Source organism: Diachasmimorpha longicaudata, chromosome 2 (genome assembly GCF_034640455.1).
Source record: "Diachasmimorpha longicaudata isolate KC_UGA_2023 chromosome 2, iyDiaLong2, whole genome shotgun sequence".
In the NCBI taxonomy this organism is placed as follows: Eukaryota; Metazoa; Arthropoda; class Insecta; order Hymenoptera; family Braconidae; genus Diachasmimorpha; species Diachasmimorpha longicaudata.
Window position 1 is genome coordinate 5,383,435 of NC_087226.1, and position 11,061 is coordinate 5,394,495.

The following is an 11,061-nucleotide window of genomic DNA, read 5'->3' on the forward strand; positions in this document are numbered from 1 at the left end:
GGGATTCGGCAACACAGGCCAGGATGATGGTTCCATCGGGTAGGTAGTGCCTAGATGGGGCTCCACCCAGCACTTAGTCCACGTCACAACACGGTCCTGGGGCACGCCGTATCCAGGGTACGGCACGCCCCTGCCACACTCGAAACGCTCTCCCATTCGTTGGCCCATATCTCATCGGGTCCATCGCATTAGTCTAATCTAAATGTTGAAATGAGGAGAAAAAAAAATCAACGATGGTTTCATCGATGGTGAAACTTTAAATCGCGGCGAGGTGCTGCCCTCGAGAGTCCACCGGCAAAATTGTGAACTAATATTTTGTCATTTTACTTAAATTCTTGCGTCTTCTCTCACAACACAAGTAGCGAAATAACAATTTTATGGCATTCAAATTATGGGGAATATCTCTGAATCTAAGGTATGTAGCAAAAATTTCATCAGGACCTTTTTTGTAGCTCTCACGTAGTTCTCCAAAAAAGGTTCAGAGCAAATTTTTGCTATCTCCCTTAAAATGCGAAATATTTGTAGAAAACCGAATAACATCGACTAAAAATCTACTTCAACCGTTTTAAACAACTCAAATAAATAAATGAATAAATATAAAAATATTCAAGAAAGGGAGGACTTTAATGAATGAAGTGAAAGAATGTTATTGAGAGAGTGTTATTGTTATTAAAATACTATTTTTTTAGAGGCTGTCTCGAAGAAAATAAAATCAAGAGTGAAAAATACGTGAATTTCTTTCTTTACTTTTCCTCTGCACCAATTACTTCGATAATTACAATACTTGAACAGTCAATTCCAACATCTCGATGAAGAAGAACATTTCCGGGTAAGTAAAAAAAAAAGACATATGTAGATTTAGTCTAATAGTATATTTCTCCCTTCGCAATAAGACGGAACTTCATTAAATCCCCCCTAAATCACGTTTTTCCGACACGAGATGAAAAATCGTGAAGAAACAACCCCGAACGCCGTCGGGCCTTCGCCGTCGGTAGTCGAATATTGCAGCATATTTCCCGAAACCTCATAAATTGCCCCAGTTTTCGGGGAGAAAAACCTCTGCCCCAAACCCCGACACGTGGAGGTTGCACAAAGGACAATGCGAATTTCCTGGTCTGAAAACACCGCAGGTACTGGTACATTCAAGTCTGTGGGACCGGACCCACTGTCCGGACATGTTGACCGTTGTGTCCAGGTCCAAATACTCATGTAATCGTCTGAAACTGCGTGAAAACACCCGCAATCAATATTTATTAACGAACCTCATAAAAATATCGACATAAATCTTATGATCTCCGTTGCATTGGGGGAGGATTGGTCTCTGGGCACCTTGAGGAGGCCACAAAGTCGTAAAAGACCTGGGATTTTCGAGACCAGAACATGTGGTCGGGAGGTAGATAAGTCTCTCCCCTTCAAAATTAGACTAATGAATGCGTAATAAATTTGTCGTAAATAAAAGCTAGTACTGACCGCCATTTTCCCCACAGTTGCACACACCGTAAGTTGTAATTAACAGACGATTGAAGCCCAGAAGTAATTTCGAAAATATTCAGTACAGTTTTCTCTCACATGCGATCCCATCATCAGCATAATAAACTCGAAAACCGATCAAATTTTAATGAAAATAAATTCCACGAGTGCACGCGACGGGGTAAAAAAATAAAAAAAAATAAATTGAATGTTAATAATAGAAGGAACGGTTATTGGGTGCCTGATAGATTGATTGATATCTGATTCAAGCAGTGAGTTGATGGATATTCGCGACATAGTCCATAAATACCTCAATATTCTGATCGACATCGAGATTAATGATACTTTAATGACTAGTAAGATCGTTCTGAGCAACAGCAAACGTTCAAAATAACTCAATTCCCCGGTAGTTTGTTGCCCCGAGTAGTCAATGTACATAAGACATTTCTCCTTTTCGATGAGGGATATTCACACATGTGCTGTTACTACATACACACGAAAAGAAAAATCCTTTAAAAATTACGTGCCTGTTCCGGAATCTACGAGTCAAAACAGTATTCAGTAAAAATTACGGAAGAGTTATGCACTTGTTCAGTAAACCTTCAGAAAAAAGTCCAGAAAATTGCGTAACTTTCCCGTCATTTACCTCGGTAGATTACGGAACAGGTACATAATTTTCAAAGAATTTTCCTCTCCGTACAGAAAATTTTTCCGACAGCAGCGCAAACATTTGTGTTGTTCCTTCATTTATATTATGAATTTTGGATGAATTTTCTGATTATTCTTATCCAGTAAGAACAATTATTTAGTAAATTACGAGAACTGTTCATAAAATCAAAGACAGATCGATAGTTCATTTTTTCAAAAATTTGAAAAGTTATTTATGTGTAATTTCTGCTTTCTCAAGCGAATTTTTCAGCAGTACCTCCGAATTTAAGGAAAATCCCACAATTTTTGTGAAAACATTTGTTGCAGAGTTGAATCATCTTCATAAAAGACGTTATGATAAATATTCCCTCATCTCCCTTAGATTCTGAAGAAATAAATCCACCTCTCAACCAAATCAACAATTGACAAAGACATTTTTGAAATCATTACATACAAACCAAATATCGAATAAGAATTCCAGAACTCTCAGGTAAAATACCATGACATTTCCGTTAAAAAATCCGCCCTTCGCTCCAAAAGTACCGAAAAGATGTAATTTTCCTTGAATATTTCCCTTCGTCTACTTTCCACACCAATTTCTAATCCTCCTGTCCCTGAAAACCCACAAGAGACAATTTTACCGGTGAAAATCCACGGAAATGTAGCATACCACTATCTGAAAATCCCCAACTCCAGAGTTTATCCAGTCCGACAGGCCCCCAGGATCACCTCTTCCATAGTTGTCAGACGTAGCGCATAGTCATACGTCATCTTCAAGAAGTTACGTACCCACAGGCGTGTCTGTGCAAGCCCAGTCACGAGAGTTTACCCATTTTCCACACACAGTCTGTACTACGGAGATGCGCCCGTCGTATTACCGGGTTATACGAAACAACAAACAACAGGAATCCCCGCTGGTATCCCTCACCCCTGACACCCTCCCGCCATTCTATTTCTCCACCATCGGTGTACGTCTGAAGACTCTCGGGGATCACCCAGCATAATCCGGATAATATTCATGCGGACGTGTGCGGGCATTTGCGTGGGAGCAGAAAACTGAGATAGTCGTGATGAAAAATAAGCTGGAATACCAGGGACTACATGGATGCGTCAAAGTTGAATTAATGGGCCGCGATGGTGAGATCGAGAGGAGATATGGGAAAAAAATGCACAAAGGGACATGTTATACACCGCGAGTTTTTCTCGTTGTGGGAGTCAAACTCCGACTGACGAGATTGATTTGAGATAAAATTTGTGGTGTACAAAGAACGGTTTGAATTCAAGAAATCGTGTACATTGAAATAAATGGAAAATTATTGGTAAAGTGATGTCTGGTGTGAAGGTTGAATCACTTGGTGATCGTGAAGTCTGTCATTGCGGGTATTGAAAAGCTAAAGTCACGTGTGATCGCTCAAAGATGAAAATGATTGTTATCAGAGAGGAATTATTGCTTGAAGACAGGTCAAGTTGGTTGGATTATACAGAGCAAAAGGATATTTTCATCACCTCGTACGAAAAAGTTGACTTTTAGGAAGGATAGACCTATAAAAACGCTTTTCGACACGTTGTGGTGAATGAAAAGACATTTTGACTGAAAAGTAGATATCTAGAGGGCGAAACGTGAGACGAAATGAACCAATCAACTTTTTAGGTCTAGTTTTGGTAGAAAAATTAGACGTAGGGGGCTAATTTTTGTGATAATACTAATCTTCGCCCCTCGTTTCGCCCGTTGGAGGTGTAAAATTTATTTCTGTGAAAGTGGTTTGCGGCTCGAACGAGTCAAAAAATACGTTTCTGTACTCGGATCGAAGTATATTATTTCATCACGTCGTCCGAAAAAGTGACCTCATGACAAAGTGCAATGCCTGTCATATAATTTCAAAAGGATTTTCCTAATGAATTTGCGAGGAAAATACTTTTCAGTCCTTGGGGCATAAATTACTATTCCTTACCGTCATTTCCTACAGTTTCTAATTAAAAAACAACAATCTAAATTTATTCTTCCTCTCTCCAGTAAAGAGCATATGGATACAAAATTCTGTACTCAAAATTTTCATAAAAATCACCCGAAAAGTTTGGTAATTTCCTGCTGTTTGCTGACATTCACCGAACAAACAGAAAATAATCAAAATAATGAGGATAAAATTAGGGAATAATTCAAGTTCATTTGATAATTTCTGTCTCACCGACACTTCCCTCCAGAACAACCAAATTTTTCGGGTGATTTTTATTGAACTTTTCTCTCCCTCCATTATTTTTTCAAAATATGAATGGCTACATACAACCACCATTAATATTCATGATGAATAAAATAAACGTCATGTTGCATTAATACCTAATCCATCAGTGAAACAATCCCCGATGTTTGCGATGGTAAGATATACATTAGAATGATCATGATAACCACCTGGATGTCTGTATCTCCGCCTCAACGAATTCATGTTTCTTTGATACTCACAATTTTTATGAGTTACACACGACCTAGGACTGTAATAAATAGTCAACAAGTATGGTACAACACCGAAGAGTATCTTTTGCCAATTCTATGCCCACGTATCTCAATCTCATCCAGTGGTTATAAATCTGGGAAAGGATGACAAACTATTGCACGCTCTTGCGAGGAGTTTTATGAGTTAGGTAAATGCACTCATATAAATATCACTCATCGATTGGGGGAAAAGAATATTTTGGGTACATTGACTCCTCGGGGCAACAAATTATGAGACAAATTGAGTTGTTTTGAACGCCTAACTTTGCTCAAAACAGTCTTAGAGTCATTAAGAGATCATTAATCTTGAGGTCGATGAGTGCATCTGGGTATTTATGATCTCTGTCGCGAAAATCCATCAATTCACTGGTTGAATGATTCCTCAATCAATTTAACTAGCCCCTAATGACCGTTGGTTCCCTCAATATTTCAGTTGTTTCTCTGTTTTTTGATTCAGTCGAATCTACTTTTCATCAAAATTTTATCGGTTCATGTAATTTATTATGCTGATGACCTGATCGCATGCGTCAGAAAAATCTACTAAATATATTCCTGAGGAAATAAAATCATCAAAATCATTTCGCAGGATAGGCCACTGTCCTCCGAACCACGTGTAACATTCCCGAAAATTTTGGGTCTTTTATGGCGCAACCTCGCAAAGGTGTTCAGAAACTAGTCCACCCTGTGATGCAATTTGAGGTCATAAAATTCATCCCCTCGTCTAACATTTGTGGCACACATGTCGCGGAAAGTAAAATGTGTCACGAACATTTCCCATCAAATGAGGGGAACCAGGGGGAGGGGGTGTTCGTTTTCCTCGATATTCAAAATGGTGGTCCTTTCAGGAGTCATGACGGCCTCGACCAGACGCCAAAGGACCTATCGAACCGATTCAAAAACACCGAGAAAATTATCCCTAATTAATCGCCAGAATTTTCATTCGCTGTTATCATTTCGAATTCCAAACAAATGACTGTCAATTTACGTTGAGAATTCCCGGGTGGTATCGCTCGGGGGTTTCCCTTCGGATGTTTTCTCAGGGAGTGGAAGTTGCCTGCCGCGAGGCAGGCCATCACACAAACACAAACACACACGCACACACACATGAGGGAAAAAGGGAAAGAGATTCGATTCGGGAACAGGCGAATGGGGCTGGAAGTTTCGACATGAGGTAAAAGGGCCGATATCCCTGCGGAGACGCACCCCGTCGTATACACAATCGAGGGAGAGACGGCCCGATCAATCAACGCATGCCCCGCTGCCACGTTCCTGGCCCCTCATATCGCTCGTAACACAGAGTAAACATTTTTTACTTTGCCACGTTATTAATATTAGTCGCGCCATGCATACAGTTCCCTCGCATTTTTTTTTATCTCTCTTACTCCGTCTCTTCGAGCTTCGGTACTCGCTTCCTTCGACCGTATTATTTTTTTCCGCGACCCCATTCTTCTTTCTTTTCCCTGTCATAATGACGTATAACACTAGGTGTTGGAGGTACATGTGTGATTTCCATTCGGTCGCGTGAAAATTTTCCTCTTCTTTATTACGAGATGATAAAAGAAAAAAAAAATTCCCGGTCTTCCAACATCAATTCCGTTGTTACGCCATGCGGGGTGGAGACGGCGAGCGCGTCAGTCCGGCACGCGGATATAATTAATAAACCAGTAATTAACATCTTGAGGAGTTGTCGGTTATGAGCATTTTTGATTTATTGAGCGATCTCGGTTAGTCTAATTAAACTTGTGTTGATTAAAACTCCATCAGTGGTTTCTCTTTTTGGGCCATTATCGGCGACGTTGTTATTGGGGGAGTCCTTTCAATCATCGCTTTTATCAATTAAATAGCGTAAGAAATATTTGAGAGAATTCATGAATATTTTAACAGGTGAATTTTATTAAACACATTTTTTACAGTATCGAAAAATCATTTTTAAATGGGTTCTTTTATTATTGTTTAGACTTGAAAGATAAAACTCATCTTTTGGTCTGAAAAATAGTGATCGATTGTTCATATCACACCAGCAATCAGTTGTTCTGAATAAATTATTCATTAACATCGAAGTAATCTTTTTTCTCGGAGGGCATTTTCACAAAAAAAAATCGAAAATAAATAACTGAAGAAATTACCTCTCGTGTGGTCATACCAATTAATCCTCAGTATATACCCACTAGTCCGGAGATGATTATTAGTTACTAACCCGGGAATTATGCAAACAATGTAACAATTAGACCGCAATTAACCAGCGGGCATTTGGTCCTTAGGATAATGCCCCGTTCACCGACATCGCTATTTCCATTCTCCATTCTCCCAATGTTAAAAGAAAATCACATGGTTTGAAAATCACTGAGTCATACCTTAGCACTCATTCTCATTTTATTCCTGGCGTATAATCGATTGATGAGTAAGTCTTAATGTTTCCAGAAATGGAAAATAGCTGGGTGTGAAGGGAAACGTGTAGTTACATGCCTGAAGACTCCGGCAATCGGTCCTTCCTGTTGATTATTTTCAAGTTGAGAACTTTTCACTGTTCATCAGTGGAACACGCCCCCTGGAGATGTAATGATAATCAGTAATAGCGATTTTATGTGTGATTAATACTTCATTTGCAAGCGCATTCAATCAATAAAATTCATCGATAATTACAAAGGTGAAAATGACAGAAAAAAAAGTCCATTAAAAATCCCCCAAAAAATTAGGTAATTACGGTACTACTTTTCGCACTAATTAGTCATTCAATTGATAATAAATGTCACTCCAATAGCCGGTAAATGTTCCAACTCATGGCAGACCCACAGGGACTTTTTTTATTGACAGTTGAGGTCACTTTTTTTTTAATAAAAAAAATTTATCATTTCTTTAATAAATACAATCATGACCTGCATGAGCCATTATTCACTGGAGTCCTCATAATAGGCTCTTGATACCCCATATCCGTACCAGGGAGTCCTTCAGAGTAGAATCAGCGATGGCGGAATCCCCATCGCATGAGATCGTGTCCGATCCTTCCAGGATACACTCATACACCGACCCCTCTTCTTTCTCCCGTCGTCTTGCTATTTATTTTCCAGGATTTCAGAGTCCGAGGCCATTAATCTTCGGTCTCGCGCAGCGTCAGTGGAGCGCGTCAGGCGACGTCGGGGTGCGTCGCGTCGCCGCGCACTGGTTTCCTCTTAGCCGCAGCCTCCTCCTCCTCCTCCTCCTCCACCCCCCTCGGGCGAAATACACAGCAAGGCGCAATAGAAAGAAACAGAATATTTCTCGAATGCGGGAGTGGTAAAAAAAAAAAGTGGTGGGGTGAGTCCGATGAATGGACGCCTTGATTGGGGACCATATGCTGCCATTTTGCAATGAGTGAATTTTGCTGAAACAAAATAAAATGGGGGTTAGCTATTGGAGGTAATTAAATTTTTATGGTCCGTGATATTTCTTATTTTTTAGATTTGAGAAAGAAATGGACCTGAGGAATAATTGGAACTTGTTGGCAGGGATTTGGGGCCTGGGAAACGGCCCTGCGATGGCCTCATTAGGCCCCAACTTAACCGCCATATTAACCATCAAATTCCATCCCCGTCAATAACCTCTGCCCGCATGGGGAGAAAAATCTGATAATTTTTATCGTGTGATTCCGATAAAAATTACCTGAGAAGAATTACTATCCAGTTTAGTAAAATTCTTTTGTCGGCTTTAAATAACTTCTATATCGGCCTTGTATGACGAAGTCCAACGTCGGCAAAAATCGGCTGCATTCGGCGCTCATTATTAACCAATCACAATGAGGGCCAATAAAATAAACTGACCTAGATAGACATTTTTAAGAGATTTCTATCAATTTTTCATTTAACCTCAAATCAAAAATGACACGGAGAGAAAAAATCTTTAAAAATTACGTGCCTGTTCCGTGATTCGCCAGCCAAAACAGTATTCACTCAAAATGATGAAACAGTTACACATTTTTTCACTGCACGATCTAAACCTTTCGTAATTTTTACCGAATATTATTATGACTGCAAGATTACAACAAGCACGTAATTTTTAAAGAATTTTTCTCTCCGAGAATAGACCTTCATAGGTAATAGCGTTGTTTAGTAAATTTAACGAAGCCACATATAATTAATTCCAAATTCTATTAAAAAATTTACGGTATTCATAAGAATTCTTGTGTGAGAGTAAAAGAAATTCCAGTATTCTAACATGTTGCACCTTGATTCTAGTACCAGGCACAGTAATTTCTCACAGACTTTTCTCTCCATGCATTGACTTACCCCCCAAAAATTCACCCCAGAGGAAATGCTCTTGACCTCCCCTTTCTCCAACCCTTCCATTGTTAATCCCGTCTTCATTATGCGCTCTGCGTACACAGCTTAATCGAGGTCTTGGTATTCCCCCAGTGTTCCTTCATAACTGTCTGGAGCCAATTAAAATGGACAAGGCTCCTGCCAATGACTTCTGCATATCCTCGAAATTCCCAACAGTCACATTAACCAAATGTTTTCATCCACTTGAGCCCGAGAAAAATACGTAAACATAATACGCAAGATGTTTAACTAAAATTGAAGGGTAACATAAAACCCTGTGGATGTCTTTAAATTATGGGTTGAACACTGTAGACAGGATATCGACACGCATTGAAGGAAACGAGCGTGCCAGACGCCCCGTTCACGTATTTTCCTCTCTCTTCATCGTGAGCTGAGAGGATCCGATATTATTACTATGTAAATCACCCCCGGACGCCTCACCCCATCGTCTCGGCACTTCCAATGGCGCACTGACGCCCACGGTGACAGCCCCCGGGTGCCCTCCGGTAGGATTGATGAGCACCGGGACTCTTATTAGATATTCCTACAGTCTCACCCCCATTCCTTCACAAAAAGTATCTGCATTCTCTCGCTGGAAGATCAGCTTGTCTTACGTCAATACACGCAACACCCCTTATCGGTTGCTCCTCTTTTTTAAATTCTTTTGCCTGGCCTTTAGTCACCGCGGGCTCGCTTGTAATTGAACATGGGAATTGCGTTGACGCAGCTTTATCGATGCCTTCGTTACCCGATCGCTTTATTTTTCGCCGGGAGCGGTGGAAATTCCGTTTTAGTTCAATGAAGTTTTGTCAGGGAGGTTCGTCGCATGCGAGGAGAAGGAGGGTGATTGATAATATCTGCGGGGCGGGGTAAGGCTCGAAGTTTGAAGGGCCCTTTGGAAAGGGTTATGTCTTCTGAGTTTGAGATTTTTTTAGGGCGACAAAGGCGAAATCGGTTGGAAGGGGTGAAAATTATAATGAAGTGGAAGTAAGAATTTTAAAGTCAGAAGGGCCATTTTTGGTCTGAGGTTTGCGGAGATGCCTTTGCAACGGTCCCAAGGCCCTGAATTTTGAGTTTTGTTCAGGCAAAAAATTAAAGAAATGAAAATAAAAAAATAATGAGAATAGAAATGTTTTTTGGAAGACTCACAGAGACAGGAATATTCCAGAGCCACAAGGGTCATAAGGGTGACCCTAAAGGGCTATGAGACTCTGCAACCGAAGTAGAATAAAATAAATAATAAATAAAAATGATAACAAATAATTGAAGAGTTGTTACAGGGGAAAAATTCAAAGATCCAATCGAAATAGTTCAGAATCAATTCGATATTGGATTCGCCAGTAGAATATTTGAATTTGGGTTGATGCCACCAGCGTTAGGTGACCATTGCCATGTCAGACCATGATAGAGAACGCCCTTGACTCTGATAAATACGCGAAACATCGTTCTGGCGTTGGATGCACTCTCAACCTTCTATCCTCCTCCAAGATTATTTTCCGCTTCGAGTGCCGTATCGATCTATGGAGGGTGGGGGGTCGGAGGAAAATATATTAAGTGAGATAACACTATGAGATACATACATGTGAACGGTGACGGTGCCTGGCTATTTGTGTTCTCCCAGAAGCAAACGCTGGGCTATTTCTCAGAGACTGTATGCGCACGCTGACTTGTTACAAACTCCGTCCAGGATTCCGTTCATCTGTGGCTGCAACAAGGAGGCCTTTTCAAGCGGTTTAATTCAATGAATTGAATTGGAGGGATGTTCAAGAGTTTATGAGGGAAAGATCAAAGAAGGGCGTGACAGCTGTTCCTTAATGATTATTAATTTTGTGGGATTCGTCAAAATGACGAGAGTTCATTTTGTAAATATTATAAAATTTCCTAATTTACGTTCAAAGTTTATAACAATAGAAGAAGTAATTTTTAACAATAAACACATTTATCCAAATGGAATAGAAAAACTGATATTTACTGGAGGGAAGATTTTTCTGAACTACGAAAACTTTTTTTATTTCAAATCAAAAATATATTGTGCCTAAAACAGTTATTTGATTGCAAAAAATATCTCTAATTTCAATATATCTGTAATATTGACTACATTAACATTAACGATGATTAACAGTAATATTTGGATGTTTGTTCAAGCAATTTAAGAGGCAA